The following is a 13,936-nucleotide window of genomic DNA, read 5'->3' as shown; positions in this document are numbered from 1 at the left end:
ACTCTGATGTGCAAACGCTGTGCCGCAAAGTGCGCTCAGAGTACCAACTATGGCGTGAACGCCATCAGGATTGACGTTCCAATGGACGTCGCCAAGCTTCTCCTGGGATTCAACGAGATTAGTGCCTGTGCAACACTACCTGAACGATTCCACAGAACAAGTCCCCAAAAACCCAATTCTAATTGCAACCTGACTGAGATCACGCAGACTCAGTCTCGTGACCCCTGCAGCTGTTCATTGAAACCAATATCATAACAAGTTCAAAATCTAACTCCTTCATACGATCCATATTGTCCTTACTTGAACAAATCCATTGTCAAAGGTATTTGGACGGGTGCGTGTTCACTAATGCTGACGACTGGCGAAGTATTTCCATTCTTCAACGAGCAAACCCCGCTACACTTGCCAGGGATTCGCCATACGATCCTTAAGGGTTCGTGTGGGCGAGGAGATTTACATGCGCAAGTTCCACGAAACACCCTGTGTTTTCCGTCCTTCCAGAGCCCGGATAGCTCAGTCGGCAGAGCATCAGACTTTTAATCTGAGGGTCCAGGGTTCAAGTCCCTGTTCGGGCGGCGTGCGTTCAAACCCTGTCGGAGCGGTCCACCTTTGACTCTCTCTCATGTACCTCACTTTGAGGAAGCTTTTAATCTTGAGGGTCCAGCTTTCGAGTCCCTGCGTGAGCTGTGTGTTCAAACTACACAGCGTGACTTGGTGGCACGCCTTACTTTGAGACAAAGGACGCAAAAAGCCAGCTGTCACCAAGCTTTCGGCTGAACCTAAAGTTCCCTGACCGGGAATCGAACCCGGGCCGCGGCGGTGAAAGCGCCGAATCCTAGCCACTAGACCACCAGGGAGAGGCTCGAAAGACCGTTGCGTCAGCAAAGGCTTTCTTCTTTCGTATCTCAACTGGAGAGAGAATGGGGGATCGCATGCCTTCCTCGCCAGAAAAAACCCCTCTCTCGTTCACCCTTCGATAGCTCAGTTGGTAGAGCGGAGGACTGTAGGTCAAACGCGGTTAGAAATCCTTAGGTCGCTGGTTCAAATCCGGCTCGAAGGAGGGATGTTTTGGGGTCAAATATTGCCTATCCGACAGCAAGGCTACTCTACCGGCAGGGAAACCCGCCCCCATTTTAAAAGAGGTCTCAAAACAGGTTTCCCTGACCGGGAATCGAACCCGGGCCGCGGCGGTGAGAGCGCCGAATCCTAGCCACTAGACCACCAGGGAGAGCTCTGCTTCCTCGGGCTCACTCTGCTCGCTCACTGTCAAAGATGAGGGCCAAGTTGCAAGGCTAAGCTTTCAAATGAACCTACCACCAGGGAGCGCTTGGCTTCCTCTTGCGCCAGAAAAGGCACCGCTGAGATTTGAACTCAGGATCTCCTGTTTACTAGACAGGCGCTTTGACCAACTAAGCCACGGCGCCTTGCTTGGCGCTCCACGACGGGCTCAGGCTGCTGTTTTCTCTTCGGGTAGGTGCTTTAAGGTTTTCAAACAAGAAAACACTCGTCCCTGGGTGGGCTCGAACCACCATCCTTTCGGTTAACAGCCGAACGCGCTAACCAATTGCGCCACAGAGACCCTGTCTCCACGGGACCAGGACTCGAAAAAATGGAAGGAAACGCTGGGAGACGTGGGCCAAAACTCCCCATGATGAAGAGGAGGAGGAGCGGCCATACTAATAACTCTTCCTGTGATCTGTCAACGGGAGTTTGGGAAGCAAAGACAACGACTCTGGTGGGACTCCAACCCACAACCTTTGAATGGCTTTTCTTTGCCCTGCCTAGAAGTGGTGGCATGACTCACTTTGAGGGAAAGCAATCAGAGCTTGATTTTGCCAGTTCTGTAAAAGAGTGAGCTCTCACTGCGTCCGCAAGAAAGACGTCCTTTTCCCGATGGAGGGCCACACATAATCTCCGCTGACCCCGACGTGATTTGAACACGCAACCTTCTGATCTGGAGTCAGACGCGCTACCGTTGCGCCACGAGGCCCACGTGCATGCAAGGAGGCAACATTCTGACGTGGACTCTGATGTGCAAACGCTGTGCCGCAAAGTGCGCTCAGAGTACCAACTATGGCGTGAACGCCATCAGGATTGACGTTCCAATGGACGTCGCCAAGCTTCTCCTGGGATTCAACGAGATTAGTGCCTGTGCAACACTACCTGAACGGTTCCACAGAACAAGTCCCCAAAAACCCAATTCTAATTGCAACCTGACTGAGATCACGCAGACTCAGTCTCGTGACCCCTGCAGCTGTTCATTGAAACCAATCTCATAACAAGTTCAAAATCTAACTCCTTCATACGATCCATATTGTCCTTACTTGAACAAATCCATTGTCAAAGGTATTTGGACGGGTGCGTGTTCACTAATGCTGACGACTGGCGAAGTATTTCCATTCTTCAACGAGCAAACCCCGCTACACTTGCCAGGGATTCGCCATACGATCCTTAAGGGTTCGTGTGGGCGAGGAGATTTACATGCGCAAGTTCCACGAAACACCCTGTGTTTTCCGTCCTTCCAGAGCCCGGATAGCTCAGTCGGCAGAGCATCAGACTTTTAATCTGAGGGTCCAGGGTTCAAGTCCCTGTTCGGGCGGCGTGCGTTCAAACCCTGTCGGAGCGGTCCACCTTTGACTCTCTCTCATGTACCTCACTTTGAGGAAGCTTTTAATCTTGAGGGTCCAGCTTTCGAGTCCCTGCGTGAGCTGTGTGTTCAAACTACACAGCGTGACTTGGTGGCACGCCTTACTTTGAGACAAAGGACGCAAAAAGCCAGCTGTCACCAAGCTTTCGGCTGAACCTAAAGTTCCCTGACCGGGAATCGAACCCGGGCCGCGGCGGTGAAAGCGCCGAATCCTAGCCACTAGACCACCAGGGAGAGGCTCGAAAGACCGTCGCGTCAGCAAAGGCTTTCTTCTTTCGTATCTCAACTGGAGAGAGAATGGGGGATCGCATGCCTTCCTCGCCAGAAAAAACCCCTCTCTCGTTCACCCTTCGATAGCTCAGTTGGTAGAGCGGAGGACTGTAGGTCAAACGCGGTTAGAAATCCTTAGGTCGCTGGTTCAAATCCGGCTCGAAGGAGGGATGTTTTGGGGTCAAATATTGCCTATCCGACAGCAAGGCTACTCTACCGGCAGGGAAACCCGCCCCCATTTTAAAAGAGGTCTCAAAACAGGTTTCCCTGACCGGGAATCGAACCCGGGCCGCGGCGGTGAGAGCGCCGAATCCTAGCCACTAGACCACCAGGGAGAGCTCTGCTTCCTCGGGCTCACTCTGCTCGCTCACTGTCAAAGATGAGGGCCAAGTTGCAAGGCTAAGCTTTCAAATGAACCTACCACCAGGGAGCGCTTGGCTTCCTCTTGCGCCAGAAAAGGCACCGCTGAGATTTGAACTCAGGATCTCCTGTTTACTAGACAGGCGCTTTGACCAACTAAGCCACGGCGCCTTGCTTGGCGCTCCACGACGGGCTCAGGCTGCTGTTTTCTCTTCGGGTAGGTGCTTTAAGGTTTTCAAACAAGAAAACACTCGTCCCTGGGTGGGCTCGAACCACCATCCTTTCGGTTAACAGCCGAACGCGCTAACCAATTGCGCCACAGAGACCCTGTCTCCACGGGACCAGGACTCGAAAAAATGGAAGGAAACGCTGGGAGACGTGGGCCAAAACTCCCCATGATGAAGAGGAGGAGGAGCGGCCATACTAATAACTCTTCCTGTGATCTGTCAACGGGAGTTTGGGAAGCAAAGACAACGACTCTGGTGGGACTCCAACCCACAACCTTTGAATGGCTTTTCTTTGCCCTGCCTAGAAGTGGTGGCATGACTCACTTTGAGGGAAAGCAATCAGAGCTTGATTTTGACAGTTCTGTAAAAGAGTGAGCTCTCACTGCGTCCGCAAGAAAGACGTCCTTTTCCCGATGGAGGGCCACACATAATCTCCGCTGACCCCGACGTGATTTGAACACGCAACCTTCTGATCTGGAGTCAGACGCGCTACCGTTGCGCCACGAGGCCCACGTGCATGCAAGGAGGCAACATTCTGACGTGGACTCTGATGTGCAAACGCTGTGCCGCAAAGTGCGCTCAGAGTACCAACTATGGCGTGAACGCCATCAGGATTGACGTTCCAATGGACGTCGCCAAGCTTCTCCTGGGATTCAACGAGATTAGTGCCTGTGCAACACTAGCTGAACGATTCCACAGAACAAGTCCCCAAAAACCCAATTCTAATTGCAACCTGACTGAGATCACGCAGACTCAGTCTCGTGACCCCTGCAGCTGTTCATTGAAACCAATCTCATAACAAGTTCAAAATCTAACTCCTTCATACGATCCATATTGTCCTTACTTGAACAAATCCATTGTCAAAGGTATTTGGACGGGTGCGTGTTCACTAATGCTGACGACTGGCGAAGTATTTCCATTCTTCAACGAGCAAACCCCGCTACACTTGCCAGGGATTCGCCATACGATCCTTAAGGGTTCGTGTGGGCGAGGAGATTTACATGCGCAAGTTCCACGAAACACCCTGTGTTTTCCGTCCTTCCAGAGCCCGGATAGCTCAGTCGGCAGAGCATCAGACTTTTAATCTGAGGGTCCAGGGTTCAAGTCCCTGTTCGGGCGGCGTGCGTTCAAACCCTGTCGGAGCGGTCCACCTTTGACTCTCTCTCATGTACCTCACTTTGAGGAAGCTTTTAATCTTGAGGGTCCAGCTTTCGAGTCCCTGCGTGAGCTGTGTGTTCAAACTACACAGCGTGACTTGGTGGCACGCCTTACTTTGAGACAAAGGACGCAAAAAGCCAGCTGTCACCAAGCTTTCGGCTGAACCTAAAGTTCCCTGACCGGGAATCGAACCCGGGCCGCGGCGGTGAAAGCGCCGAATCCTAGCCACTAGACCACCAGGGAGAGGCTCGAAAGACCGTTGCGTCAGCAAAGGCTTTCTTCTTTCGTATCTCAACTGGAGAGAGAATGGGGGATCGCATGCCTTCCTCGCCAGAAAAAACCCCTCTCTCGTTCACCCTTCGATAGCTCAGTTGGTAGAGCGGAGGACTGTAGGTCAAACGCGGTTAGAAATCCTTAGGTCGCTGGTTCAAATCCGGCTCGAAGGAGGGATGTTTTGGGGTCAAATATTGCCTATCCGACAGCAAGGCTACTCTACCGGCAGGGAAACCCGCCCCCATTTTAAAAGAGGTCTCAAAACAGGTTTCCCTGACCGGGAATCGAACCCGGGCCGCGGCGGTGAAAGCGCCGAATCCTAGCCACTAGACCACCAGGGAGAGGCTCGAAAGACCGTCGCGTCAGCAAAGGCTTTCTTCTTTCGTATCTCAACTGGAGAGAGAATGGGGGATCGCATGCCTTCCTCGCCAGAAAAAAACCCTCTCTCGTTCACCCTTCGATAGCTCAGTTGGTAGAGCGGAGGACTGTAGGTCAAACGCGGTTAGAAATCCTTAGGTCGCTGGTTCAAATCCGGCTCGAAGGAGGGATGTTTTGGGGTCAAATATTGCCTATCCGACAGCAAGGCTACTCTACCGGCAGGGAAACCCGCCCCCATTTTAAAAGAGGTCTCAAAACAGGTTTCCCTGACCGGGAATCGAACCCGGGCCGCGGCGGTGAGAGCGCCGAATCCTAGCCACTAGACCACCAGGGAGAGCTCTGCTTCCTCAGGCTCACTCTGCTCGCTCACTAACAAAGAGGAGGGCCAAGTTGCAAGGCTAAGCTTTCAAATGAACCTACCACCAGGGAGCGCTTGGCTTCCTCTTGCGCCAGAAAAGGCACCGCTGAGATTTGAACTCAGGATCTCCTGTTTACTAGACAGGCGCTTTGACCAACTAAGCCACGGCGCCTTGCTTGGCGCTCCACGACGGGCTCAGGCTGCTGTTTTCTCTTCGGGTAGGTGCTTTAAGGTTTTCAAACAAGAAAACACTCGTCCCTGGGTGGGCTCGAACCACCATCCTTTCGGTTAACAGCCGAACGCGCTAACCAATTGCGCCACAGAGACCCTGTCTCCACGGGACCAGGACTCGAAAAAATGGAAGGAAACGCTGGGAGACGTGGGCCAAAACTCCCCATGATGAAGAGGAGGAGGAGCGGCCATACTAATAACTCTTCCTGTGATCTGTCAACGGGAGTTTGGGAAGCAAAGACAACGACTCTGGTGGGACTCCAACCCACAACCTTTGAATGGCTTTTCTTTGCCCTGCCTAGAAGTGGTGGCATGACTCACTTTGAGGGAAAGCAATCAGAGCTTGATTTTGCCAGTTCTGTAAAAGAGTGAGCTCTCACTGCGTCCGCAAGAAAGACGTCCTTTTCCCGATGGAGGGCCACACATAATCTCCGCTGACCCCGACGTGATTTGAACACGCAACCTTCTGATCTGGAGTCAGACGCGCTACCGTTGCGCCACGAGGCCCACGTGCATGCAAGGAGGCAACATTCTGACGTGGACTCTGATGTGCAAACGCTGTGCCGCAAAGTGCGCTCAGAGTACCAACTATGGCGTGAACGCCATCAGGATTGACGTTCCAATGGACGTCGCCAAGCTTCTCCTGGGATTCAACGATTCTAATTGCAACCTGACTGAGATCACGCAGACTCAGTCTCGTGACCCCTGCAGCTGTTCATTGAAACCAATCTCATAACAAGTTCAAAATCTAACTCCTTCATACGATCCATATTGTCCTTACTTGAACAAATCCATTGTCAAAGGTATTTGGACGGGTGCGTGTTCACTAATGCTGACGACTGGCGAAGTATTTCCATTCTTCAACGAGCAAACCCCGCTACACTTGCCAGGGATTCGCCATACGATCCTTAAGGGTTCGTGTGGGCGAGGAGATTTACATGCGCAAGTTCCACGAAACACCCTGTGTTTTCCGTCCTTCCAGAGCCCGGATAGCTCAGTCGGCAGAGCATCAGACTTTTAATCTGAGGGTCCAGGGTTCAAGTCCCTGTTCGGGCGGCGTGCGTTCAAACCCTGTCGGAGCGGTCCACCTTTGACTCTCTCTCATGTACCTCACTTTGAGGAAGCTTTTAATCTTGAGGGTCCAGCTTTCGAGTCCCTGCGTGAGCTGTGTGTTCAAACTACACAGCGTGACTTGGTGGCACGCCTTACTTTGAGACAAAGGACGCAAAAAGCCAGCTGTCACCAAGCTTTCGGCTGAACCTAAAGTTCCCTGACCGGGAATCGAACCCGGGCCGCGGCGGTGAAAGCGCCGAATCCTAGCCACTAGACCACCAGGGAGAGGCTCGAAAGACCGTTGCGTCAGCAAAGGCTTTCTTCTTTCGTATCTCAACTGGAGAGAGAATGGGGGATCGCATGCCTTCCTCGCCAGAAAAAACCCCTCTCTCGTTCACCCTTCGATAGCTCAGTTGGTAGAGCGGAGGACTGTAGGTCAAACGCGGTTAGAAATCCTTAGGTCGCTGGTTCAAATCCGGCTCGAAGGAGGGATGTTTTGGGGTCAAATATTGCCTATCCGACAGCAAGGCTACTCTACCGGCAGGGAAACCCGCCCCCATTTTAAAAGAGGTCTCAAAACAGGTTTCCCTGACCGGGAATCGAACCCGGGCCGCGGCGGTGAAAGCGCCGAATCCTAGCCACTAGACCACCAGGGAGAGGCTCGAAAGACCGTCGCGTCAGCAAAGGCTTTCTTCTTTCGTATCTCAACTGGAGAGAGAATGGGGGATCGCATGCCTTCCTCGCCAGAAAAAAACCCTCTCTCGTTCACCCTTCGATAGCTCAGTTGGTAGAGCGGAGGACTGTAGGTCAAACGCGGTTAGAAATCCTTAGGTCGCTGGTTCAAATCCGGCTCGAAGGAGGGATGTTTTGGGGTCAAATATTGCCTATCCGACAGCAAGGCTACTCTACCGGCAGGGAAACCCGCCCCCATTTTAAAAGAGGTCTCAAAACAGGTTTCCCTGACCGGGAATCGAACCCGGGCCGCGGCGGTGAGAGCGCCGAATCCTAGCCACTAGACCACCAGGGAGAGCTCTGCTTCCTCAGGCTCACTCTGCTCGCTCACTAACAAAGAGGAGGGCCAAGTTGCAAGGCTAAGCTTTCAAATGAACCTACCACCAGGGAGCGCTTGGCTTCCTCTTGCGCCAGAAAAGGCACCGCTGAGATTTGAACTCAGGATCTCCTGTTTACTAGACAGGCGCTTTGACCAACTAAGCCACGGCGCCTTGCTTGGCGCTCCACGACGGGCTCAGGCTGCTGTTTTCTCTTCGGGTAGGTGCTTTAAGGTTTTCAAACAAGAAAACACTCGTCCCTGGGTGGGCTCGAACCACCATCCTTTCGGTTAACAGCCGAACGCGCTAACCAATTGCGCCACAGAGACCCTGTCTCCACGGGACCAGGACTCGAAAAAATGGAAGGAAACGCTGGGAGACGTGGGCCAAAACTCCCCATGATGAAGAGGAGGAGGAGCGGCCATACTAATAACTCTTCCTGTGATCTGTCAACGGGAGTTTGGGAAGCAAAGACAACGACTCTGGTGGGACTCCAACCCACAACCTTTGAATGGCTTTTCTTTGCCCTGCCTAGAAGTGGTGGCATGACTCACTTTGAGGGAAAGCAATCAGAGCTTGATTTTGCCAGTTCTGTAAAAGAGTGAGCTCTCACTGCGTCCGCAAGAAAGACGTCCTTTTCCCGATGGAGGGCCACACATAATCTCCGCTGACCCCGACGTGATTTGAACACGCAACCTTCTGATCTGGAGTCAGACGCGCTACCGTTGCGCCACGAGGCCCACGTGCATGCAAGGAGGCAACATTCTGACGTGGACTCTGATGTGCAAACGCTGTGCCGCAAAGTGCGCTCAGAGTACCAACTATGGCGTGAACGCCATCAGGATTGACGTTCCAATGGACGTCGCCAAGCTTCTCCTGGGATTCAACGATTCTAATTGCAACCTGACTGAGATCACGCAGACTCAGTCTCGTGACCCCTGCAGCTGTTCATTGAAACCAATCTCATAACAAGTTCAAAATCTAACTCCTTCATACGATCCATATTGTCCTTACTTGAACAAATCCATTGTCAAAGGTATTTGGACGGGTGCGTGTTCACTAATGCTGACGACTGGCGAAGTATTTCCATTCTTCAACGAGCAAACCCCGCTACACTTGCCAGGGATTCGCCATACGATCCTTAAGGGTTCGTGTGGGCGAGGAGATTTACATGCGCAAGTTCCACGAAACACCCTGTGTTTTCCGTCCTTCCAGAGCCCGGATAGCTCAGTCGGCAGAGCATCAGACTTTTAATCTGAGGGTCCAGGGTTCAAGTCCCTGTTCGGGCGGCGTGCGTTCAAACCCTGTCGGAGCGGTCCACCTTTGACTCTCTCTCATGTACCTCACTTTGAGGAAGCTTTTAATCTTGAGGGTCCAGCTTTCGAGTCCCTGCGTGAGCTGTGTGTTCAAACTACACAGCGTGACTTGGTGGCACGCCTTACTTTGAGACAAAGGACGCAAAAAGCCAGCTGTCACCAAGCTTTCGGCTGAACCTAAAGTTCCCTGACCGGGAATCGAACCCGGGCCGCGGCGGTGAAAGCGCCGAATCCTAGCCACTAGACCACCAGGGAGAGGCTCGAAAGACCGTTGCGTCAGCAAAGGCTTTCTTCTTTCGTATCTCAACTGGAGAGAGAATGGGGGATCGCATGCCTTCCTCGCCAGAAAAAACCCCTCTCTCGTTCACCCTTCGATAGCTCAGTTGGTAGAGCGGAGGACTGTAGGTCAAACGCGGTTAGAAATCCTTAGGTCGCTGGTTCAAATCCGGCTCGAAGGAGGGATGTTTTGGGGTCAAATATTGCCTATCCGACAGCAAGGCTACTCTACCGGCAGGGAAACCCGCCCCCATTTTAAAAGAGGTCTCAAAACAGGTTTCCCTGACCGGGAATCGAACCCGGGCCGCGGCGGTGAGAGCGCCGAATCCTAGCCACTAGACCACCAGGGAGAGCTCTGCTTCCTCGGGCTCACTCTGCTCGCTCACTGTCAAAGATGAGGGCCAAGTTGCAAGGCTAAGCTTTCAAATGAACCTACCACCAGGGAGCGCTTGGCTTCCTCTTGCGCCAGAAAAGGCACCGCTGAGATTTGAACTCAGGATCTCCTGTTTACTAGACAGGCGCTTTGACCAACTAAGCCACGGCGCCTTGCTTGGCGCTCCACGACGGGCTCAGGCTGCTGTTTTCTCTTCGGGTAGGTGCTTTAAGGTTTTCAAACAAGAAAACACTCGTCCCTGGGTGGGCTCGAACCACCATCCTTTCGGTTAACAGCCGAACGCGCTAACCAATTGCGCCACAGAGACCCTGTCTCCACGGGACCAGGACTCGAAAAAATGGAAGGAAACGCTGGGAGACGTGGGCCAAAACTCCCCATGATGAAGAGGAGGAGGAGCGGCCATACTAATAACTCTTCCTGTGATCTGTCAACGGGAGTTTGGGAAGCAAAGACAACGACTCTGGTGGGACTCCAACCCACAACCTTTGAATGGCTTTTCTTTGCCCTGCCTAGAAGTGGTGGCATGACTCACTTTGAGGGAAAGCAATCAGAGCTTGATTTTGCCAGTTCTGTAAAAGAGTGAGCTCTCACTGCGTCCGCAAGAAAGACGTCCTTTTCCCGATGGAGGGCCACACATAATCTCCGCTGACCCCGACGTGATTTGAACACGCAACCTTCTGATCTGGAGTCAGACGCGCTACCGTTGCGCCACGAGGCCCACGTGCATGCAAGGAGGCAACATTCTGACGTGGACTCTGATGTGCAAACGCTGTGCCGCAAAGTGCGCTCAGAGTACCAACTATGGCGTGAACGCCATCAGGATTGACGTTCCAATGGACGTCGCCAAGCTTCTCCTGGGATTCAACGAGATTAGTGCCTGTGCAACACTAGCTGAACGATTCCACAGAACAAGTCCCCAAAAACCCAATTCTAATTGCAACCTGACTGAGATCACGCAGACTCAGTCTCGTGACCCCTGCAGCTGTTCATTGAAACCAATCTCATAACAAGTTCAAAATCTAACTCCTTCATACGATCCATATTGTCCTTACTTGAACAAATCCATTGTCAAAGGTATTTGGACGGGTGCGTGTTCACTAATGCTGACGACTGGCGAAGTATTTCCATTCTTCAACGAGCAAACCCCGCTACACTTGCCAGGGATTCGCCATACGATCCTTAAGGGTTCGTGTGGGCGAGGAGATTTACATGCGCAAGTTCCACGAAACACCCTGTGTTTTCCGTCCTTCCAGAGCCCGGATAGCTCAGTCGGCAGAGCATCAGACTTTTAATCTGAGGGTCCAGGGTTCAAGTCCCTGTTCGGGCGGCGTGCGTTCAAACCCTGTCGGAGCGGTCCACCTTTGACTCTCTCTCATGTACCTCACTTTGAGGAAGCTTTTAATCTTGAGGGTCCAGCTTTCGAGTCCCTGCGTGAGCTGTGTGTTCAAACTACACAGCGTGACTTGGTGGCACGCCTTACTTTGAGACAAAGGACGCAAAAAGCCAGCTGTCACCAAGCTTTCGGCTGAACCTAAAGTTCCCTGACCGGGAATCGAACCCGGGCCGCGGCGGTGAAAGCGCCGAATCCTAGCCACTAGACCACCAGGGAGAGGCTCGAAAGACCGTTGCGTCAGCAAAGGCTTTCTTCTTTCGTATCTCAACTGGAGAGAGAATGGGGGATCGCATGCCTTCCTCGCCAGAAAAAACCCCTCTCTCGTTCACCCTTCGATAGCTCAGTTGGTAGAGCGGAGGACTGTAGGTCAAACGCGGTTAGAAATCCTTAGGTCGCTGGTTCAAATCCGGCTCGAAGGAGGGATGTTTTGGGGTCAAATATTGCCTATCCGACAGCAAGGCTACTCTACCGGCAGGGAAACCCGCCCCCATTTTAAAAGAGGTCTCAAAACAGGTTTCCCTGACCGGGAATCGAACCCGGGCCGCGGCGGTGAAAGCGCCGAATCCTAGCCACTAGACCACCAGGGAGAGGCTCGAAAGACCGTCGCGTCAGCAAAGGCTTTCTTCTTTCGTATCTCAACTGGAGAGAGAATGGGGGATCGCATGCCTTCCTCGCCAGAAAAAAACCCTCTCTCGTTCACCCTTCGATAGCTCAGTTGGTAGAGCGGAGGACTGTAGGTCAAACGCGGTTAGAAATCCTTAGGTCGCTGGTTCAAATCCGGCTCGAAGGAGGGATGTTTTGGGGTCAAATATTGCCTATCCGACAGCAAGGCTACTCTACCGGCAGGGAAACCCGCCCCCATTTTAAAAGAGGTCTCAAAACAGGTTTCCCTGACCGGGAATCGAACCCGGGCCGCGGCGGTGAGAGCGCCGAATCCTAGCCACTAGACCACCAGGGAGAGCTCTGCTTCCTCAGGCTCACTCTGCTCGCTCACTAACAAAGAGGAGGGCCAAGTTGCAAGGCTAAGCTTTCAAATGAACCTACCACCAGGGAGCGCTTGGCTTCCTCTTGCGCCAGAAAAGGCACCGCTGAGATTTGAACTCAGGATCTCCTGTTTACTAGACAGGCGCTTTGACCAACTAAGCCACGGCGCCTTGCTTGGCGCTCCACGACGGGCTCAGGCTGCTGTTTTCTCTTCGGGTAGGTGCTTTAAGGTTTTCAAACAAGAAAACACTCGTCCCTGGGTGGGCTCGAACCACCATCCTTTCGGTTAACAGCCGAACGCGCTAACCAATTGCGCCACAGAGACCCTGTCTCCACGGGACCAGGACTCGAAAAAATGGAAGGAAACGCTGGGAGACGTGGGCCAAAACTCCCCATGATGAAGAGGAGGAGGAGCGGCCATACTAATAACTCTTCCTGTGATCTGTCAACGGGAGTTTGGGAAGCAAAGACAACGACTCTGGTGGGACTCCAACCCACAACCTTTGAATGGCTTTTCTTTGCCCTGCCTAGAAGTGGTGGCATGACTCACTTTGAGGGAAAGCAATCAGAGCTTGATTTTGCCAGTTCTGTAAAAGAGTGAGCTCTCACTGCGTCCGCAAGAAAGACGTCCTTTTCCCGATGGAGGGCCACACATAATCTCCGCTGACCCCGACGTGATTTGAACACGCAACCTTCTGATCTGGAGTCAGACGCGCTACCGTTGCGCCACGAGGCCCACGTGCATGCAAGGAGGCAACATTCTGACGTGGACTCTGATGTGCAAACGCTGTGCCGCAAAGTGCGCTCAGAGTACCAACTATGGCGTGAACGCCATCAGGATTGACGTTCCAATGGACGTCGCCAAGCTTCTCCTGGGATTCAACGATTCTAATTGCAACCTGACTGAGATCACGCAGACTCAGTCTCGTGACCCCTGCAGCTGTTCATTGAAACCAATCTCATAACAAGTTCAAAATCTAACTCCTTCATACGATCCATATTGTCCTTACTTGAACAAATCCATTGTCAAAGGTATTTGGACGGGTGCGTGTTCACTAATGCTGACGACTGGCGAAGTATTTCCATTCTTCAACGAGCAAACCCCGCTACACTTGCCAGGGATTCGCCATACGATCCTTAAGGGTTCGTGTGGGCGAGGAGATTTACATGCGCAAGTTCCACGAAACACCCTGTGTTTTCCGTCCTTCCAGAGCCCGGATAGCTCAGTCGGCAGAGCATCAGACTTTTAATCTGAGGGTCCAGGGTTCAAGTCCCTGTTCGGGCGGCGTGCGTTCAAACCCTGTCGGAGCGGTCCACCTTTGACTCTCTCTCATGTACCTCACTTTGAGGAAGCTTTTAATCTTGAGGGTCCAGCTTTCGAGTCCCTGCGTGAGCTGTGTGTTCAAACTACACAGCGTGACTTGGTGGCACGCCTTACTTTGAGACAAAGGACGCAAAAAGCCAGCTGTCACCAAGCTTTCGGCTGAACCTAAAGTTCCCTGACCGGGAATCGAACCCGGGCCGCGGCGGTGAAAGCGCCGAATCCTAGCCACTAGACCACCAGGGAGA

The 13,936-nt window shown here is 52.8% G+C and overlaps 50 non-coding genes across 50 annotated transcripts; 16 read left to right on the top strand and 34 right to left on the bottom strand.

The window, feature by feature from the left end:
* The first annotated feature begins 502 nt into the window (after positions 1 to 502).
* Positions 503 to 575, top strand: trnak-uuu (transfer RNA lysine (anticodon UUU)). The gene has a single exon. It is a non-coding gene; the product is annotated as a tRNA-Lys (tRNA).
* A 210-nt stretch (positions 576 to 785) lies between these two features.
* trnae-uuc (transfer RNA glutamic acid (anticodon UUC)) lies at positions 786 to 857 on the bottom strand. Its single transcript has one exon. It is a non-coding gene; the product is annotated as a tRNA-Glu (tRNA).
* Positions 858 to 970: 113 nt separating this feature from the next.
* On the top strand, positions 971 to 1,060 carry trnay-gua (transfer RNA tyrosine (anticodon GUA)). The gene is given in 2 exon segments: positions 971 to 1,007; positions 1,025 to 1,060. It is a non-coding gene; the product is annotated as a tRNA-Tyr (tRNA).
* Positions 1,061 to 1,156: 96 nt separating this feature from the next.
* trnae-cuc (transfer RNA glutamic acid (anticodon CUC)) lies at positions 1,157 to 1,228 on the bottom strand. The gene has a single exon. It is a non-coding gene; the product is annotated as a tRNA-Glu (tRNA).
* A 122-nt stretch (positions 1,229 to 1,350) lies between these two features.
* On the bottom strand, positions 1,351 to 1,424 carry trnat-agu (transfer RNA threonine (anticodon AGU)). The gene has a single exon. It is a non-coding gene; the product is annotated as a tRNA-Thr (tRNA).
* Positions 1,425 to 1,505: 81 nt separating this feature from the next.
* Positions 1,506 to 1,579, bottom strand: trnan-guu (transfer RNA asparagine (anticodon GUU)). Its single transcript has one exon. It is a non-coding gene; the product is annotated as a tRNA-Asn (tRNA).
* Positions 1,580 to 1,918: 339 nt separating this feature from the next.
* On the bottom strand, positions 1,919 to 1,990 carry trnaw-cca (transfer RNA tryptophan (anticodon CCA)). The gene has a single exon. It is a non-coding gene; the product is annotated as a tRNA-Trp (tRNA).
* Positions 1,991 to 2,526: 536 nt separating this feature from the next.
* On the top strand, positions 2,527 to 2,599 carry trnak-uuu (transfer RNA lysine (anticodon UUU)). Its single transcript has one exon. It is a non-coding gene; the product is annotated as a tRNA-Lys (tRNA).
* Positions 2,600 to 2,809: 210 nt separating this feature from the next.
* trnae-uuc (transfer RNA glutamic acid (anticodon UUC)) lies at positions 2,810 to 2,881 on the bottom strand. The gene has a single exon. It is a non-coding gene; the product is annotated as a tRNA-Glu (tRNA).
* Positions 2,882 to 2,994: 113 nt separating this feature from the next.
* Positions 2,995 to 3,084, top strand: trnay-gua (transfer RNA tyrosine (anticodon GUA)). Its single transcript is given in 2 exon segments — positions 2,995 to 3,031; positions 3,049 to 3,084. It is a non-coding gene; the product is annotated as a tRNA-Tyr (tRNA).
* Positions 3,085 to 3,180: 96 nt separating this feature from the next.
* Positions 3,181 to 3,252, bottom strand: trnae-cuc (transfer RNA glutamic acid (anticodon CUC)). The gene has a single exon. It is a non-coding gene; the product is annotated as a tRNA-Glu (tRNA).
* A 122-nt stretch (positions 3,253 to 3,374) lies between these two features.
* On the bottom strand, positions 3,375 to 3,448 carry trnat-agu (transfer RNA threonine (anticodon AGU)). Its single transcript has one exon. It is a non-coding gene; the product is annotated as a tRNA-Thr (tRNA).
* An 81-nt stretch (positions 3,449 to 3,529) lies between these two features.
* trnan-guu (transfer RNA asparagine (anticodon GUU)) lies at positions 3,530 to 3,603 on the bottom strand. Its single transcript has one exon. It is a non-coding gene; the product is annotated as a tRNA-Asn (tRNA).
* A 339-nt stretch (positions 3,604 to 3,942) lies between these two features.
* trnaw-cca (transfer RNA tryptophan (anticodon CCA)) lies at positions 3,943 to 4,014 on the bottom strand. The gene has a single exon. It is a non-coding gene; the product is annotated as a tRNA-Trp (tRNA).
* Positions 4,015 to 4,550: 536 nt separating this feature from the next.
* On the top strand, positions 4,551 to 4,623 carry trnak-uuu (transfer RNA lysine (anticodon UUU)). Its single transcript has one exon. It is a non-coding gene; the product is annotated as a tRNA-Lys (tRNA).
* Positions 4,624 to 4,833: 210 nt separating this feature from the next.
* trnae-uuc (transfer RNA glutamic acid (anticodon UUC)) lies at positions 4,834 to 4,905 on the bottom strand. The gene has a single exon. It is a non-coding gene; the product is annotated as a tRNA-Glu (tRNA).
* Positions 4,906 to 5,018: 113 nt separating this feature from the next.
* On the top strand, positions 5,019 to 5,108 carry trnay-gua (transfer RNA tyrosine (anticodon GUA)). Its single transcript is given in 2 exon segments — positions 5,019 to 5,055; positions 5,073 to 5,108. It is a non-coding gene; the product is annotated as a tRNA-Tyr (tRNA).
* A 96-nt stretch (positions 5,109 to 5,204) lies between these two features.
* On the bottom strand, positions 5,205 to 5,276 carry trnae-uuc (transfer RNA glutamic acid (anticodon UUC)). The gene has a single exon. It is a non-coding gene; the product is annotated as a tRNA-Glu (tRNA).
* A 113-nt stretch (positions 5,277 to 5,389) lies between these two features.
* On the top strand, positions 5,390 to 5,479 carry trnay-gua (transfer RNA tyrosine (anticodon GUA)). Its single transcript is given in 2 exon segments — positions 5,390 to 5,426; positions 5,444 to 5,479. It is a non-coding gene; the product is annotated as a tRNA-Tyr (tRNA).
* Positions 5,480 to 5,575: 96 nt separating this feature from the next.
* trnae-cuc (transfer RNA glutamic acid (anticodon CUC)) lies at positions 5,576 to 5,647 on the bottom strand. Its single transcript has one exon. It is a non-coding gene; the product is annotated as a tRNA-Glu (tRNA).
* Positions 5,648 to 5,769: 122 nt separating this feature from the next.
* On the bottom strand, positions 5,770 to 5,843 carry trnat-agu (transfer RNA threonine (anticodon AGU)). The gene has a single exon. It is a non-coding gene; the product is annotated as a tRNA-Thr (tRNA).
* An 81-nt stretch (positions 5,844 to 5,924) lies between these two features.
* trnan-guu (transfer RNA asparagine (anticodon GUU)) lies at positions 5,925 to 5,998 on the bottom strand. Its single transcript has one exon. It is a non-coding gene; the product is annotated as a tRNA-Asn (tRNA).
* Positions 5,999 to 6,337: 339 nt separating this feature from the next.
* On the bottom strand, positions 6,338 to 6,409 carry trnaw-cca (transfer RNA tryptophan (anticodon CCA)). The gene has a single exon. It is a non-coding gene; the product is annotated as a tRNA-Trp (tRNA).
* Positions 6,410 to 6,885: 476 nt separating this feature from the next.
* On the top strand, positions 6,886 to 6,958 carry trnak-uuu (transfer RNA lysine (anticodon UUU)). Its single transcript has one exon. It is a non-coding gene; the product is annotated as a tRNA-Lys (tRNA).
* A 210-nt stretch (positions 6,959 to 7,168) lies between these two features.
* On the bottom strand, positions 7,169 to 7,240 carry trnae-uuc (transfer RNA glutamic acid (anticodon UUC)). Its single transcript has one exon. It is a non-coding gene; the product is annotated as a tRNA-Glu (tRNA).
* A 113-nt stretch (positions 7,241 to 7,353) lies between these two features.
* On the top strand, positions 7,354 to 7,443 carry trnay-gua (transfer RNA tyrosine (anticodon GUA)). Its single transcript is given in 2 exon segments — positions 7,354 to 7,390; positions 7,408 to 7,443. It is a non-coding gene; the product is annotated as a tRNA-Tyr (tRNA).
* Positions 7,444 to 7,539: 96 nt separating this feature from the next.
* trnae-uuc (transfer RNA glutamic acid (anticodon UUC)) lies at positions 7,540 to 7,611 on the bottom strand. The gene has a single exon. It is a non-coding gene; the product is annotated as a tRNA-Glu (tRNA).
* Positions 7,612 to 7,724: 113 nt separating this feature from the next.
* Positions 7,725 to 7,814, top strand: trnay-gua (transfer RNA tyrosine (anticodon GUA)). Its single transcript is given in 2 exon segments — positions 7,725 to 7,761; positions 7,779 to 7,814. It is a non-coding gene; the product is annotated as a tRNA-Tyr (tRNA).
* Positions 7,815 to 7,910: 96 nt separating this feature from the next.
* Positions 7,911 to 7,982, bottom strand: trnae-cuc (transfer RNA glutamic acid (anticodon CUC)). Its single transcript has one exon. It is a non-coding gene; the product is annotated as a tRNA-Glu (tRNA).
* A 122-nt stretch (positions 7,983 to 8,104) lies between these two features.
* Positions 8,105 to 8,178, bottom strand: trnat-agu (transfer RNA threonine (anticodon AGU)). The gene has a single exon. It is a non-coding gene; the product is annotated as a tRNA-Thr (tRNA).
* An 81-nt stretch (positions 8,179 to 8,259) lies between these two features.
* Positions 8,260 to 8,333, bottom strand: trnan-guu (transfer RNA asparagine (anticodon GUU)). The gene has a single exon. It is a non-coding gene; the product is annotated as a tRNA-Asn (tRNA).
* Positions 8,334 to 8,672: 339 nt separating this feature from the next.
* On the bottom strand, positions 8,673 to 8,744 carry trnaw-cca (transfer RNA tryptophan (anticodon CCA)). Its single transcript has one exon. It is a non-coding gene; the product is annotated as a tRNA-Trp (tRNA).
* Positions 8,745 to 9,220: 476 nt separating this feature from the next.
* Positions 9,221 to 9,293, top strand: trnak-uuu (transfer RNA lysine (anticodon UUU)). The gene has a single exon. It is a non-coding gene; the product is annotated as a tRNA-Lys (tRNA).
* Positions 9,294 to 9,503: 210 nt separating this feature from the next.
* Positions 9,504 to 9,575, bottom strand: trnae-uuc (transfer RNA glutamic acid (anticodon UUC)). Its single transcript has one exon. It is a non-coding gene; the product is annotated as a tRNA-Glu (tRNA).
* Positions 9,576 to 9,688: 113 nt separating this feature from the next.
* On the top strand, positions 9,689 to 9,778 carry trnay-gua (transfer RNA tyrosine (anticodon GUA)). Its single transcript is given in 2 exon segments — positions 9,689 to 9,725; positions 9,743 to 9,778. It is a non-coding gene; the product is annotated as a tRNA-Tyr (tRNA).
* A 96-nt stretch (positions 9,779 to 9,874) lies between these two features.
* trnae-cuc (transfer RNA glutamic acid (anticodon CUC)) lies at positions 9,875 to 9,946 on the bottom strand. Its single transcript has one exon. It is a non-coding gene; the product is annotated as a tRNA-Glu (tRNA).
* A 122-nt stretch (positions 9,947 to 10,068) lies between these two features.
* Positions 10,069 to 10,142, bottom strand: trnat-agu (transfer RNA threonine (anticodon AGU)). The gene has a single exon. It is a non-coding gene; the product is annotated as a tRNA-Thr (tRNA).
* Positions 10,143 to 10,223: 81 nt separating this feature from the next.
* On the bottom strand, positions 10,224 to 10,297 carry trnan-guu (transfer RNA asparagine (anticodon GUU)). The gene has a single exon. It is a non-coding gene; the product is annotated as a tRNA-Asn (tRNA).
* Positions 10,298 to 10,636: 339 nt separating this feature from the next.
* On the bottom strand, positions 10,637 to 10,708 carry trnaw-cca (transfer RNA tryptophan (anticodon CCA)). The gene has a single exon. It is a non-coding gene; the product is annotated as a tRNA-Trp (tRNA).
* A 536-nt stretch (positions 10,709 to 11,244) lies between these two features.
* On the top strand, positions 11,245 to 11,317 carry trnak-uuu (transfer RNA lysine (anticodon UUU)). Its single transcript has one exon. It is a non-coding gene; the product is annotated as a tRNA-Lys (tRNA).
* Positions 11,318 to 11,527: 210 nt separating this feature from the next.
* On the bottom strand, positions 11,528 to 11,599 carry trnae-uuc (transfer RNA glutamic acid (anticodon UUC)). Its single transcript has one exon. It is a non-coding gene; the product is annotated as a tRNA-Glu (tRNA).
* Positions 11,600 to 11,712: 113 nt separating this feature from the next.
* Positions 11,713 to 11,802, top strand: trnay-gua (transfer RNA tyrosine (anticodon GUA)). The gene is given in 2 exon segments: positions 11,713 to 11,749; positions 11,767 to 11,802. It is a non-coding gene; the product is annotated as a tRNA-Tyr (tRNA).
* Positions 11,803 to 11,898: 96 nt separating this feature from the next.
* trnae-uuc (transfer RNA glutamic acid (anticodon UUC)) lies at positions 11,899 to 11,970 on the bottom strand. The gene has a single exon. It is a non-coding gene; the product is annotated as a tRNA-Glu (tRNA).
* A 113-nt stretch (positions 11,971 to 12,083) lies between these two features.
* Positions 12,084 to 12,173, top strand: trnay-gua (transfer RNA tyrosine (anticodon GUA)). The gene is given in 2 exon segments: positions 12,084 to 12,120; positions 12,138 to 12,173. It is a non-coding gene; the product is annotated as a tRNA-Tyr (tRNA).
* Positions 12,174 to 12,269: 96 nt separating this feature from the next.
* Positions 12,270 to 12,341, bottom strand: trnae-cuc (transfer RNA glutamic acid (anticodon CUC)). Its single transcript has one exon. It is a non-coding gene; the product is annotated as a tRNA-Glu (tRNA).
* Positions 12,342 to 12,463: 122 nt separating this feature from the next.
* trnat-agu (transfer RNA threonine (anticodon AGU)) lies at positions 12,464 to 12,537 on the bottom strand. Its single transcript has one exon. It is a non-coding gene; the product is annotated as a tRNA-Thr (tRNA).
* An 81-nt stretch (positions 12,538 to 12,618) lies between these two features.
* Positions 12,619 to 12,692, bottom strand: trnan-guu (transfer RNA asparagine (anticodon GUU)). Its single transcript has one exon. It is a non-coding gene; the product is annotated as a tRNA-Asn (tRNA).
* A 339-nt stretch (positions 12,693 to 13,031) lies between these two features.
* On the bottom strand, positions 13,032 to 13,103 carry trnaw-cca (transfer RNA tryptophan (anticodon CCA)). The gene has a single exon. It is a non-coding gene; the product is annotated as a tRNA-Trp (tRNA).
* A 476-nt stretch (positions 13,104 to 13,579) lies between these two features.
* Positions 13,580 to 13,652, top strand: trnak-uuu (transfer RNA lysine (anticodon UUU)). The gene has a single exon. It is a non-coding gene; the product is annotated as a tRNA-Lys (tRNA).
* Positions 13,653 to 13,862: 210 nt separating this feature from the next.
* Positions 13,863 to 13,934, bottom strand: trnae-uuc (transfer RNA glutamic acid (anticodon UUC)). The gene has a single exon. It is a non-coding gene; the product is annotated as a tRNA-Glu (tRNA).
* Between the last annotated feature and the right edge of the window lie 2 nt (positions 13,935 to 13,936).

Source organism: Osmerus mordax, chromosome 25 (genome assembly GCF_038355195.1).
Source record: "Osmerus mordax isolate fOsmMor3 chromosome 25, fOsmMor3.pri, whole genome shotgun sequence".
NCBI classification, from domain to species: Eukaryota; Metazoa; Chordata; class Actinopteri; order Osmeriformes; family Osmeridae; genus Osmerus; species Osmerus mordax.
This window is presented reverse-complemented; position numbering and strand designations above follow the sequence as displayed.